We start from the raw sequence: 15,176 nt of genomic DNA, 5'->3' as shown, positions 1-15,176 counted from the left end.
TCGACGGCAGGAAGACGAGTGCGACAAGAAGACCGAGTGGAGCAAGTCATCGTATGGGAGCAGAACAGAAGGTCGACTGGCACGCAAGGGGAAGTGCCGCCCGCGCCAATCCCCTTTCATCGTGCCTTGTTCCAAACTCCTTCGGAGACAGCCCAGGCGAATCAAGAAAGGGAATCGTCTTCGGATAATATTCCCGTTCGAGACGCACGAAAGGGCAAGGCGCCCCGAAGCAGCACATCGCCCGAACGGATCAACCGGCAGTTCTCAGAAGGGATCTTACAAGACCCTCTGCCTAGACACTATACCCCGCTGTCGATCGGGACGTACAATGGATCGACCGATCCAGATGATCATCTAGATAGGTTCGATAACGAGGTCACATTGCACCAATATACAAATGGAGTGAAGTGTCGAGTCTTCCTCATTACTCTCTTCGGATCGACACAGCGTTGGCTTTGAAGATTGCCAGACGGCTCAATACGAAGCTTCAAAGACTTCCGAGCCGCGTTCCAACACCACTTCGCCAGCAATCGACGCTATCAGAAGACGAGCGTCAACCTCTTCTCCATAAAGCAAGGGCCCGAGGAAGCGCTCCGAGCGTACATATAGCGTTTCAATCAAGTAGCTATGGGCATCCCCTCGGTTTTATCCGAGACAATGATGAATGCCTTCATCCAGGGGCTCGTCGAGGGAGACTTCTTCCGATCACTTATCAGAAAAGCCGCCCAGGGACTTCGACCACATGCTCAAGAAGGCCAACGAGTATATAAACATGGAAGAAGCCCAGGCGACCAGATAGAAGGAGGTGCTGACCGAACCCTCAACACTGACTGTCAGGCAACCATTAGCTGCCCAAAGGGCCACGGGCTGAAGGAGCGCGGTCACATTAGGAGACCAGGGCACATGTCGTACAGCATGTGGCATCCAGCCGACTGAAAGCATCGAAGGGCAAAGGATGGGCGTCGATGTTTTGCTCTTTCCACCAGTCAGCGACTCACAACATGCGGGATTACAGTGGCGTGACACCGATCGTCAACCGACCAACTCCAAGAGGATACCTCCGCAGATCTCCTTCACCCGATCAGCGACAAAGACATCGATCTGCTGAGCGGCGGGAGGATGGAAGAAGGGTGCCTGAGCGACACCACCAACATAACGAAGGGGTGACGCTGATCCCTCCCTAGACTCGGCCGAGCGAAATAGATCATCCGTTCGGGAAGAAGAAAACAGGAACAACGCATCATAGACATGATCGCCGGAGGACCGACCAGCGGCGACTCCACCAGAGCTAGGAAGTTGTACGCTCTGTGGCTGGAGATCCACGTAGTGGGATGTAGTAAGGAGAAGGCCGAAGGGTCCGAGATAAGCTTTGACCCCAGCGACTTGGAGGGAGCGGAGGTCCCTCATGACGATGCATTGATCATTCGGGCGGTAATCGCTAATTACACTATTCACCGAACTTTTGTTGATACAGGAAGTTCGGTAAATATCATTTTCAAGAAGGTGTTCGATAAACTACAAATCGATCAGAGCGAGTTGTTGCCCATGACGACCCCTCTCTACGGCTTCACGGGCAATGAAGTGTTGTCGCTCGGACAGACCCGACTGGCCATCTCACTCGGAGAGGAGCCACTAAGGAGAATCAAGACCATCAACTTCATCGTGGTGGATGCGTCGTCGGCCTATAATGTCATATTGTGTTGACCGACCCTCAACGAGTTCCAGGCGGTAGTATCCACTTATTGTAAAAAAATCAAGTTCCCTGTAGATGACCGGGTAGGCGAAGTCAAGGGTGGTCAGCTGGCCGCTCGGCGATGCTATGTCGAGATGGTCAAGTCTGAGGCGAGAAGCGCTCGAAAGAACCCACGCTTGGAGGTTAATGCGATCACTGAAAATCCCCCCTACCTTGGGTTCAGATCCACCCAAGCCGAGCAGAAGCAACAACCTTCATCGCCGCCGACCTGGAGGAGGAGAAGAAGGTAGAGTAGGTCACTTGCCTTGGACAAAATCATGATGTGTTCGCCTGGTCGACCCACAAGCTTCTCGGTATCTCCCCGAGTGTGGCTCAGCACGAGCTTCATGTCCGACCGGACGCTCGACCGGTGAAGTAGAGAAAAAGGGACTTCAACACAGAGCAAAATGTTATCATCCGGGCGGAGTTAGAGAAGCTGATGGAAGCTGACCATATTAGGGAAATTCAATTCCCGAGTTGGCTAGCCAATGTCGTATTAGTCTCTAAGCCGAGCAATAAATGGCGGGTCTTCATCGACTTCCATGATTTGAATAAGGTGTGCCCGAAGGACTTCTATCCACTGCCCAGGATAGACCAGATGGTGGACTCGACGGCGGGCTGTGAGCTGATCTACATGCTCAACACGTATCTGTTGGTGCAATATCCCTCAGGTCAAGGGTGACCTGGTTAACCAAGCTGAGTCTTGGTTAGGGTTTAGATGTTTGACAATAAGATATCAATCGAAGAAGAGTCAAGTAGGTCAAGGTTGACCGGATACTTGACTGGGAAGTCCTAACTGGCATGTTAGGCAGAAGAAAGTCCTAGTGAGTGAAGCTAGGCAGAAGGAAATCCTGGTGAGTGAAGCCAGGTGAAAGTCCTAGTGAGTGAAGCTAGGCAGAAGGAAATGAGTGAAGCCAGGTGAAAGTCCTAGTGAGTGAAGCTAGGCAGAATGAAAACCCTAGTGAGTGAAGCTAGGTGAAAGTCCTAGTGAGTGAAGCTAGGTAAAAGTCCTGGTGAGTGAAGCCAGGCAAGGAAGGAAATCCAGATGGATCAAGGATGATCGGACATCTGGTGTTGGGAAGTCCAAGTAGGTCAAAGGATTGACTGGATACTTGGCAAGGAAGGAAATCCAGATGGATCGAGGATGAGCGGACATCTGGTGTGGGGAAGTCCAAGTTGGTCAAGGGATTGACCGGATACTTGGCAAGAAGGAAATCCAGATGGATCAAGGATGATCGGACATCCGGTGTTGGGAAGTCCAAGTAGGTCAAAGGATTGATTGGATACTTGGCAAGGAAGGAAATCCAGATGGATCAAGGATGATCGGACATCTGGTGTTGGGAAGTCCAAGTAGGTCAAAGGGATTGACTGGATACTTGGCAAGGAAGGAAGTCCAGATGGGTCAAGGTTGACCAGACATCTGGTGGAAGTCCAAGTAGGTCAATGGAGTGACCGGATACTTGGCACGACGAGTAAAAGTCCAAGTGGGTCAAAGGGATTGACCGGACACTTGGTGGGGAGTCCTAGCAGGTCAAGGGAGTGACCAGATGCGAGGCATGATGTACCAACAGGTCAAGGTTGACAGGATGTTGGTTAGAGGTTTGGGACTTGGTTTTGGGCAAAATCTGCTCTGGATCGATCCGTGGATCGATCCAGCGTGGATCGATCGGTGGATCGATCCGATTCTTCCAATCGAGGTCGGATCGATCCGTGGATCGATCAGAGGTCCCGATCGATCACCGATCGATCGGACGATCGTCCCGCGATAAGCGCCGGATCGATCCGTGGATCGATCCAGCGCGCTTCAGAGCGAGGCGCTCGGATCGATCCGTGATCGATCAAGCTTCCCGATCGATTCGAACATTCGAATCGATCGACCGACTGCGTCGGGTTTAAAGCCGCAGGCGAGCGTGGTCTTCGGTATCTCTTTACGAGCTCTTCTTAGATTCATTCCAGCTCCTCCACAGCTCTCTACAAGCACGTGATCGCCAGTTCTTGAAGGTTCTTGGAGGCTTTCCAAGTCAAGAGGCGGATCTATTGCAAGAGGAAGAAGTTAGGGTTAGGGTTTTTACTGCACATCTTGTAAGCTTTTGCTTAACTTGTATTTCCCTTTCTTCTTCTTGTATTGAGAGTGTTGTAGGGCTTCTCCGCCTTTGGTAGTTACCATAAAGGAGTGTTATTCATAGTGGAGGGTGTGTGCGTTGGTGTGGATCCTTGGATTAGTCACCTCTTGTGAGGTGGATACCAAGTAAAATCCTAGTGTTAGCGTTTTATGTTTGTTTCTGTATTTTCCGCTGCACATCCAAGAAGAAACAAGCAACGACAAGCAACGAAGCGCACCAAGCGAACGCGACAAGCTATTCACCCCCCCCCCTCTAGCTACTTTTGGTCCTAACAAGTGGTATCAGAGCAAGGCCGCTCTTCACCGGAATCATCGCCGGAAGGGTCAAGCATATCAAGAAAAGCTAGAGGGTGAAGAAGTTGGAGCAAATTCTTCAAGTTCAAGATTTTATCAAGCTCAACTTCAAGATGCAATTCCAAGATGGACTTGGATTTGACACAAGGGTGGCTCCACCATACACTTCCACAAGTTTTGATTCTTGGAGATCAAGAATCGAAAACTTTCTTATGATGGAGATAGAGCAATGGTTTGCTCTAATGGAAGGCTTCAAAGCTCCAACGAACTCCAAGGGCAAGCTTCTAAAGAAAAGCAGATGGAGCTCAGAGCAAATTCAAAGGGGCGAGGCAAATGACAAAGTGACCAAGCTTCTGGTCAACTTATTGCCTAGCCACATCTTGGCTCGAGTTGGAGAATTCGAAGATGTCAAGGAGCTTTGGAGCAAATTGGCCAAGCTTCATGAAGAGATACCCTCCACTGTACGAGATCAAGAAGAATCCAGAGAGGGTGACTCTTTGGAGCAAGACCAAGAGGAGGACTCCGAGGTTGAGAGATACTCAACCTCCGAAGAAGAGGAAATCCAAGAAGCTTCATCCTCAAGGGAATGCAACGAAGGGAACAAGGAGGGAGCATACTCCTTGTTTCATATTCAAGATGATGAAGCCTCCACCTCTAGGATTGAGGGGGAGCAATCCTTGGTGACACGGATCAAGAAGAAGGAGAAGCTTCTACATCCGGGTCAAGAGAAGAAGAGGAGGAAGAAGCTTCTACCTCCACAAGTCAAGAAAAATCAAATGGAGGAGAATCAAGGTCCGATCAAGAGGAAGCTTCTACCTCCGGATCCAAAGAAAAAGATGCCACCCCTACAAGCAAAGGTATAAATATTTCAATTAATAATAAAAATCATATTATATGCTTTGAATGTAGGGAACATGGGCACTACAAGAGCAAGTGCTCTAGATTAGCCAAGAAGAAGGGCCAAGTGGCACAAAAGGGCAAGGTGAAGCCCAAGGAGACCATCCCCAACACAAAGAAGAGCAAGGAGCATATTATATGCTTCTCTTGCAATCAAAAGGGGCATTATCGTAGTCAATGCCCCAAGGGGAAGAAGAAGGTCAAGGCTCAAGGAGGCACTAGTCAAGGGGGAGCCTCCAAGGTAAAAAGGAAGGTAACTTTCATTGAGCCTATTCCTTTGCAAAATGGTAAAAAGCATGATAGTTCTAATTTTTATCATTTTAATGCAATTTACCATGAGAATAGAAAGCATGAGGGCTTTAAGGAAAAGCATGTGGCCCTACATGCTAAGACTATCACTCCTAGGGTTAGGAATGTAGGTAAAAGTCTAGGCAATAACTCTAAGGATTTTAGATACAAGCCTAAAAACCAACATGCTCATGGACTTAATGAAAAACCAAATTCTAAGGATTTAATGATAGAAAATCAAGTCTTGAGATCAAGACTTGATAAAATGGAAAAGACCCTAAAAAGGATGGAAAATATCCTAAAAGGGCAAAATGAGCAAAACCTAGGGCTAGGAAAGTCAAAGCCATCAAATAGCCATAGAGGTTTGGGATACAAACCAAAGGCTAAGAAGGATGTGCCTAGTTATCATAGGGTTCCATATAGTTATGGAACAAACCCTAGGTTTAGTGGTCAAGCCAAGAATACTAGGGAAGTCATCCCTAAGAGTATTTTTGCAACAAATGTGACTAAGACTTCTAAGAAGTCAAAGAAGGTCACAAAGAAGGTCACAAGGGAAGAAATCCCTAGGGTTGACCTAGAAAATGTGACCAAGGCTTCTAAGAAGCCCAACAAGGTCACTAGGAAGGTATCTAGGGAAGTTATCCCTAGTGAGTACCTAGAGCATCCAAGGAGCACAAATAGGTGTTGGGTTCCTAGGAGCATCTTCTCTATCCCATAAATGGGTTAGAGAGTGTCAACTCCAATTAGAAGGGTAGTTAACCCAACTTTGAGGAAATTGACACTCAAGGAGCATTTTCAAGGTTTTTGCTAACCTTTGAAAATGAAATGGAACTATTAATTACTCCTTGAAAGAGTAAAATGTGCCTAGTGGTGAAAATTTGATTTTAATCTTAAAAGGCACATATTGGGAAATTCATAAGAGCTACCAAGTTGGGATTTTGGTATGTTCTTAGGAAATTTAAGGCAATCCGGGCCTTAACTTTAAAGTGCTACTCTTGTGGAAAAATGAAATATGCCAACATTTGAGGATAAGCTTAATTTCAATTGGCATAAATTAATCAAGAGAATTAGAAATGCCCATTTAGGTTTTGGCACTCTCTTGAAGCACTTTGGGCAATCTAGGGTTTAAGTTTTAGGATTAGCTAAGATTAACGATACTTAGATAGGTAATCTAGGTATATTTTATTTATGCTAAACCTTGCCATGATTGTTTGCTCATAATATGCCATGACATCATATTTTATCTTATTTGTATTTTGCATTCATGACTTATCATGAAAAATACAAAAATATCATGTCATGCCATACATACATCATGTAGTTATAGGAATCTTTCTTTTGAAAGCTATTTTATTTTGATGTATGCCATAACATTATCATGCATTATGTTTATTTCCTTAAAAATTAAGGACATATGGCATTAGTTAAACAAGTGGCATTTGTTTACAACAAGTGGAATAAACAAGTGACATTTGTTTAACAAGTAAATCAACAAGTAACATCCTTTGTGGATGTCTACCTCTCAAAATGCCTAAATAGATATGCATGATCCCTAGAATAGGGCAAAACCAAAATCTTACATCTCACAAAGACCTATAAGATGACTTGTATGTGTTTCAGTGCACATTAGATACAAGTGAGATGTTAGGATGATGAACAAAACTCAAGATGTTGATTTAGTGCATTCTTTTGAGTTTTAAGTTCATCAAAACACATAGTTATGTGTTTTCCCATCATTGGGAAAGCTAATGTACAAGTCATGTGCATTATGCCCAAGGAACATGATGGGATATTGGCTTTGAAAATGTTTAAAAAAAAAAAAAAAAAAAAAATTTTTGGAAAACCTTGGTGAAGGCTATCTTTTGATAGTAATCACCATTGAATAGTTAGACACAAACTTGAAGAAAACACTAAAGTTTTTGCAAGTTATCAAGTTTGTGTCAATCTTTGAAAAGATGATGTATTTTCATAGAAAACTATTTTTCCTTGATAATATATGCCCTAAACAATGTCTACACGAAATTTCATAATTTTTGGATTTTTGTAGAATTTTCTAGGGGTTTCTGAAGTTGACTGAAATGGAATTTCAGCAACTATCAGAGCTCCGATCGATCCATGGATCGATTGGAGTGACTGAATCGATCCATGGATCGATTCAGAAGGCATTTCCCCCGAGCAGAAGCTCGCTGGATCGATCAGCCGATCGATCCAGGGTGTCTGAATCGATCAGTGGATCGATTCAGAGAGGTTCAATCGATTGGAACCCAACTCCAATCGATCCAAGTTGCTGATTTTGGCTGGGAAAGCCTGATTTCAGCACTTTGAACCTATTTTAGTCTAGGTAACCATTCCAAACCCTTAAAATACATTTGTATACATAAAAAGGGTGTTTTCGTGTTGAAAACAAGGATGGAATGGTTAAGGAAGACTTCATTGAAGTTTAGGTTGAGGTTTGTTTCAAATTTTGAACAGTTGAACCTCAAAACTTCTAAATCTGGGTTTCCTAAAGGTTTAGGGATTCCAAGTCATTGTTGGTGCAATGACAGAAGTTACCACCATGTCTTTAGGGAGGGACTCTTTAAAGACATGAAAATTATTTTTCATGAACCTTGGAAGGTGGTTAACCTTCTGTTGTGAACTTGCTCAAGGTTGAGCATTTAAACTTGAAATGGGGATAAATGGGGAGTGGATATCCTCATCATTTCAAGTGGCAACTCAAGTGGTTGAAAATGCTCAAGGTTGGGTATTTGTCAACATTGAGGGAGAAGTTAAGGATAATGAAGGGTATGGGACCTTCAATATTGAGTTGATCACAATGAGTAAAATTGTGATCACGATGAGCAACTCTTCAGGGGGAGAGTCTTCAACAAATGGAGTTGTTGAAGTGTGCCCAAAATTGGAGCATAGGTTGATGTGTGTCCAAAGACGGGTTGATGTTTTTTGTAGGGGGTTGATGTGTGCCAATAGGGGGAGAATGAAAGGAAGTAAGTTAGGTTTTCATTACCTAGAGGGAGTTTGCCCTCTTAGGGGGAGAATGGAAAGCTTAATTTATGGGTTCATTACCTAGTGGCATGAAGAAGGAGGCTATAGGATTAGCCTAACTTACATGTGGGATTATAAGTGTTATTGTGGTATTGTCAAACATCAAAAAGGGGGAGATTGTTGGTGCAATATCCCTCAGGTCAAGGGTGACCTGGTTAACCAAGCTGAGTCTTGGTTAGGGTTTAGATGTTTGACAATAAGATATCAATCGAAGAAGAGTCAAGTAGGTCAAGGTTGACCGGATACTTGACTGGGAAGTCCTAACTGGCATGTTAGGCAGAAGAAAGTCCTAGTGAGTGAAGCTAGGCAGAAGGAAATCCTGGTGAGTGAAGCCAGGTGAAAGTCCTAGTGAGTGAAGCTAGGCAGAAGGAAATGAGTGAAGCCAGGTGAAAGTCCTAGTGAGTGAAGCTAGGCAGAATGAAAACCCTAGTGAGTGAAGCTAGGTGAAAGTCCTAGTGAGTGAAGCTAGGTAAAAGTCCTGGTGAGTGAAGCCAGGCAAGGAAGGAAATCCAGATGGATCAAGGATGATCGGACATCTGGTGTTGGGAAGTCCAAGTAGGTCAAAGGGATTGACTGGATACTTGCCAGAAGGAAAATCCAGATGGATCAAGGATGATCGGACATCCGGTGTTGGGAAGTCCAAGTAGTCAAAGGGATTGACTGGATACTTGGCAAGGAAGGAAATCCAGATGGATCAAGGATGATCGGACATCTGGTGTTGGGAAGTCCAAGTAGGTCAAAGGGATTGACTGGATACTTGGCAAGGAAGGAAATCCAGATGGATCAAGGATGATCGGACATCTGGTGTTGGGAAGTCCAAGTAGGTCAAAGGGATTGACTGGATACTTGGCAAGGAAGGAAATCCAGATGGATCAAGGATGATCGGACATCTGGTGTTGGGAAGTCCAAGTAGGTCAAAGGGATCGGATACTTGGCAAGGAAGGAAGTCCGATGGGTCAAGGTTGACCGACATCTGGTGGAAGTCCAAGTAGGTCAACGGAGTGACCGGATACTGGCACGACGAGTAAAAGTCCAAGTGGGTCAAAGGGATTGACCGGACACTGTGGGGAGTCCTAGCAGTCAAGGGAGTGACCAGATGCGCATGATGTACCAACAGTCAAGGTTGACCGGATGTTGGTTAGGAGGTTTGGGACTTGGTTTTGGGCAAAATATGAGCCGGATCGATCGTGTGGATTCAGTCGGATCGATCGGTGGATCGATCCGATTCTTCCCAATCAGAAGCTCGGATCGATCCGTGGATCGATTCAGGTCCCGATCGATACGGATCGACGCGGCTGCTTCGCGCGATAAGCGCCGGATCGATCCGTGGATCGATCCAGCGCTTATCTCGATGGAGGCCCGGATCGATCCGTGGATCGATCCAGCTTCCCGATCGATTCGGAACATTCGAATCGATCGGGATCCGACCGCGGCGGGTTTAAAGCCGCAGCGAGCGTGGTCTTCGTGATCTCTTCACGAGCTCTTCTCGATTCATTCCAGCTCCTCCACAGCTCTCTACAAGCACGTGATCGCCAGCTTGAAGGTTCTTGGAGGCTTTCCAAGTCAAGAGGCGGATCTATTGCAAGAGGAAGAAGTTAGGGTTAGGGTTTTTACTGCACATCTTGTAAGCTTTTGCTTAACTTGTATTTCCCTTTCTTCTTCTTGAATTGAGAGTGTTGTAGGGCTTCTCCGCCTTTGGTAGTTACCATAAAGGAGTGTTATTCATAGTGGAGGGTGTGTGCGTTGGTGTGGATCCTTGGATTAGTCACCTCTTGTGAGGTGGATACCAAGTAAAATCCTAGTGTTAGCGTTTTATGTTTGTTTCTGTATTTTCCGCTGCACATCCAAGAAGAAACAAGCAACGACAAGCAACGAAGCGCACCAAGCGAACGCGACAAGCTATTCACCCCCCCCCTCTAGCTACTTTTGGTCCTAACAGTATCAAGGGTACCACCAAGTGTCGCTCACCCAAGAAGACCAGGAGAAGGTCAGCTTCATTATGACCGACGGAAGATACTGCTACAACGTCATATCGTTCGGACTTAAGAACGTCGGAGCCACCTACCAAAGGCTGATGAACAAGGTGTTCCGACGGCAGATCGGCCGTAATATGGAGGTATACGTCGACGACATATTAATTAAATCCCTCTGACCTGCTGACTTATGCGCAGATATCAACGAGACTTGCTGGACTCTAAGGACTTATGGGATAAAACTGAACCCCGGCAAGTATCTGTTCGACGAGAAGAGTGACTGCTTCTTGGGTTACATCGTAATTGAGCGGGGTATTGAAGCCAATCCTAGCAAGGTCAAAGCTTTGCAAGACATGCCGCCACCTCGGAACTTGAAGGAAGCTCAACGGTTGATCGGTCGGATCACGACGTTATCCAGATTCATATCCAAGTCATCCGATCAAAGCCTGTCGTTCTTTAAAGTGCTTCGCCGCGCCACAAAATTCCAGTGGGACGCTGAGTGCGATCGGGCATTGGAAGAGCTCAAGGAATATTTAAATTCCTTGCCTGTACTGGCCAAGCCAATTTTTGGTGAGCCGCTCTATATCTATTTGTCATCCAACGAGCATGCGGTCGGGTCGACCCTAGTTAGGCAAAACGGCCAAGAGCAGCAGCCTGTATATTTTTTGAGGTATATATTGAAAGATATAGAGTCTCGCTACACCGGTCTTGAAAAACTAGTTTATGTTGGTGTAGCAGGGGCGGCAAGAGGAGGGTGAACTGCCTGAAAAATAAAACTATACCCTCCTCAAGGCTTTCAACTCAAAGGTGCAACACTATAAAAAATAAAATAAGCAGAAATAAAAAGGAGACCAGAAATTAACTTGGTTACAATCAAGACGGTTGTTAATCCAAGGCGGTTGAACAACTCCACAAGAGTATCTCCTTCACTGTAGGCAAAGAAACTTTTTTACACACTTAGAATGCTCAGAGGTTGCTAGGAATGAACACAAAGTTGAATGCTTGAATGAATGAATATTTCCTAGCTCCAGGGGCCTTTAAATAGTTCCTGGAAATCCTATCTCGAAGGTCCAAGGCGCCTCCAACAAAGTCTAAGGCGCCTCCAACCAAGTCAAGCGGATAAAGTTCTATCCGCGCACAAACGATCGAGTTGACCCCGCCTGAGGCCCCTCAAACAAGCTTGAAGGCGCCTCAAAGGTTTGAGGCGCCTCCAATGCTTGATTAAGGCGCCTCAAAGGTGGAGGCACCTCCAATCTTGATGAAGGCGCCTTGAGCTGCATTTCCAGCTCGCTTTCTTCTTTGCTTTGACTTCTGAAGCTCCATTTGCTTGGGTGATTTCGGCCAACCGAAATAGGGCTAGCCCGAACCCAATTTCCGGCCTTCTCCTCGAGCAGGCTTCCATCCCGGCTTTACGTCCCTCGAACGTTGCACAAGTTCTTCTCGCCCACCGATGTACTCTTCCGTAGGTCCTTCGGACGCACCGAGCCCGTCGGCTCCCTTCCCATGCCGTCCTTCTCGCTAGCTGCGTCTTCCGGTCGACTTCCTGCGCTCCTAAGCTCCTGCACACTTCGACACAGGGATCAACAACAAACAGGACATAACTAACTTGGTTGATCACATCAAAACAACCCAAGTTCAAGTTAGGGTTAAAACAAATAAATAGTAATTTTAAGAAAATTACTAAACTAACATTTTAAGCACATAAATTGCAATAATAGAATTTGCATAAGTCAGAATAAAAAAAAATTAAAATTTAATTTTCCTAACTCTTCCTAAACTTGTTACCTAAACTCTCTCTCTTTGATCACAGAAAAATAAATTTCTGAGAATTTTGAAAAAATTTTCTATGGTAAAACTTAAGCCAGAAAAAGAAATTTCTAATTTTAGAAGAAAATTTTAACTTAGGAAAAAAATATTATAGAGAATTTTCCTTAGTAAAATTTTTTTTATGCAAGACATATTTTTGTTGAATTAAAAAGATGTTAAAGAAAAACTTTCTAAAGCATTATTTAATTCTAATTTTAATGCTTTACCAGAAAGTTAATTAAATATTTTATTTCAATATTTTGGTTTTCAGGTCGTGGCGAGGTACTAGGCCTTCTTGGTTATTGGAGCAACAACCACTTCCTTAGACAAACCCTTATAAAGAAATTGTAATGTTTAATTTTCTCGCTGTAAGCCCTAACTCAAAAATAATTTAAACTAGCAAAGATTTTGGAACCCAGTATAAGTTCCTTCCTACAGGATTGTTTAAGAACTTATGGGGTATATAATTTCTTGGAATTCGTCTAAGTTGTCCCTGATGCTTTCTTATATACCAGTTTAATTTTTCATAAACTTTAATTTTTGATTTTTGAAAAACATTAATGTTTAAACATACATCAGATTTTAAACTTTCAACTTGAAGTTTCAATTTATCATTTTCAGATTTCAAACTATCTAACATTTTATTTAAGTTAGCAATTTCTTTTTCTGATTCAGCTAACTCTTTAGAAAGAGCTTTAATAAATTGAAACGACTGTTTAGGATTTAGAGCACGCACATTACTTACCTTACTTTGTGATGCTCCCCCTTCATCATAGCTTTCCTCTTCTGATGTTTCTCCCCCTTCATCTATGCTCATTTCTGAACTTGACTCTTCATCTAGCTAGTGGTTCGCCATCATCACTAGTCCCGAGAAGGCTTTGACTTCATATTCGGAGGACGTTGAATCGTCCCACGTGACCTTCAGGATTTTGTGCTTGGAGGTGTTTGATTTGTGCTTTACCTTCTCCTTGTCTTTTGTCTTTTCCTTTATTTTTGGGCAGTCATCCTTGATGTGCCCTTCTTCGTTGCAATTGTAGCACCGGACCGCCCTTCTGTTGCGCTGATGCTTTCTCAACTGTGATCGAAATTTATTAGTTTTAAGAAATTTATTGAAACGTCTTACCAGTAGCACTGCTTTAGTTTCGTCGATTGAAGCTTCGGAGTCGGGATCGTCTAACTTGGATTGTAAGGCGATGTCAAGGTTTGACCTCACTATTTCTTTAGGCTCTGCAATTCGAGACTCGTGAAGTTTGAAGGTAGAGAATAAACTTTCTAAACTACTTACCTCAAAGTCCTTAGAGATGTAGTAAGCATCTACTAAGGACACCCACTCTGGAGTCCTTGGGAAGGCGTTTAGTTCATACCGGATGTGATCTTGGTTTGTTACCGTTTCGCCGAGATTTGTTAGTTGCGTTATCAGTTTCTTGATCCTCGCTTGGAGTTGCGCAACCTTCTCGCCGTTGTTCATCCGAAGATTTGTTGGTTGTGTTCGGAGGACGTCGCGTTTTGCTAGCTTCGCTTCTAAGGTGCCCTCGTGGAGCTCCAGGAATTTATCCCAGAGGTCTTTGGCAGACTCATAGCTTCCGATCCGACTTACCTCCTGGGGCGGCAGAACACTGAGTAGGTGAAATTCCGCCTTTCCGTTAGCTACTCAATCGGCCTACTCCTTCGTCCAGTTGCATTCTTCTTTGTCTTTTGACGTTGTATATCCATATTTCATTATTAAAAGCATGTCGAATTTGGTCTTAAAAAATATCTCCATTTTGCGTTTCCACGTAGCGAAGTCTCCGTCGAACTTCGGGGGATGAATGCTCGCTCCGATCATCGTCCTGATCTTTAAGCTTCAGTTGGCGGTTAGTCCTTCTGAGGCGGTCGGGCTCTGATACCACTTGTTGGTGCAGCGGGACCGGCAAGAGGGGGGTGAATTGCCTGAAAAATAAAACTATACCCTCCTCAAGTCTTTCAACTCAAAGGTACAACACTATAAAAAATAAAATGAGCAGAAATAAAAAGGAGACCAGAAATTAACTTGGTTACAACCAAGACGGTTGTTAATCCAAGGCAGTTGAACAGCTCCACTAGAGTATCTCCTTCACTGTAGGCGGAGAAGCCTTTTTACACACTTAGAATGCTCAGAGGTTGCTAGGAATGAACACAGAGTTGAATGCTTGAATGAATGAATATTTCCTAACTCCAGGGGCCTTTAAATAGCTCCTGGAAATCCTATCTCGAAGGTCCAAGGCGCCTCCAACCAAGTCAAGCGGATAAAGTTCTATCCGCACACAAACGGTCGAGTTGACCCGGCCTGAGGCGTCTCAAACAAGCTTGAAGGCGCCTCAAAGGTTTGAGGCGCCTCCAATGCTTGATTGAGGCGCCTCAAAGGTGGAGGCGCCTCCAATCTTGATGAAGGCGTCTTGAGCTGCATTTCCAGTTCACTTTCTCCTTTGCTTTGACTTCTGAAGCTCCATTTGCTTAGATGATTTCGGCCAACCGAAATAGGGCTAACCCGAACCCAATTTCCGGCCTTTTCCTTAAGCAGGCTTTCATCCCAGCTTTACGTCCCTCGAACGTCGTGCACGTTCTTCTCGTCCACCGGTGTACTCTTCTGCAGCTCTCTCGTCCTTCGGACGCACCGAGCCCGTCGACTCGCTTCCCATGTCGTCCTTCTCGCTAGCTGCGTCTTCCACTCGACTTTCTGCACTCCTAAGCTCCTACACACTTAGACACATGGATCAACAACAAATAGGACATAACTAACTTGGTTGATCACATCAAAACAACCATGGGGTCCAACAGTTTATGCTTTGATTCTCTCCGTTTGGAGGCTTCGCCCGTACTTCCTAGCACAAACCATCATCGTGCTAACTAACAACGCCCTGGGACGAGTCCTTCTCAACCCCGAAGCATCAGGAAGGCTAATCAAGTGGACGACCAAGCTAAGCGAATTCGACATCCAATATCAACCCCGAGCGGCAATCAAGGCTCAGGCCTTGACAGATTTCGTCATAGAGGTCCAGAGTGT

The sequence above is a fragment of the Zingiber officinale genome, chromosome 4B (assembly GCF_018446385.1).
Source record: "Zingiber officinale cultivar Zhangliang chromosome 4B, Zo_v1.1, whole genome shotgun sequence".
In the NCBI taxonomy this organism is placed as follows: domain Eukaryota; kingdom Viridiplantae; phylum Streptophyta; class Magnoliopsida; order Zingiberales; family Zingiberaceae; genus Zingiber; species Zingiber officinale.
The sequence above is the reverse complement of the archived record's forward strand: the minus strand, read 5'-3'. Positions refer to the sequence as shown.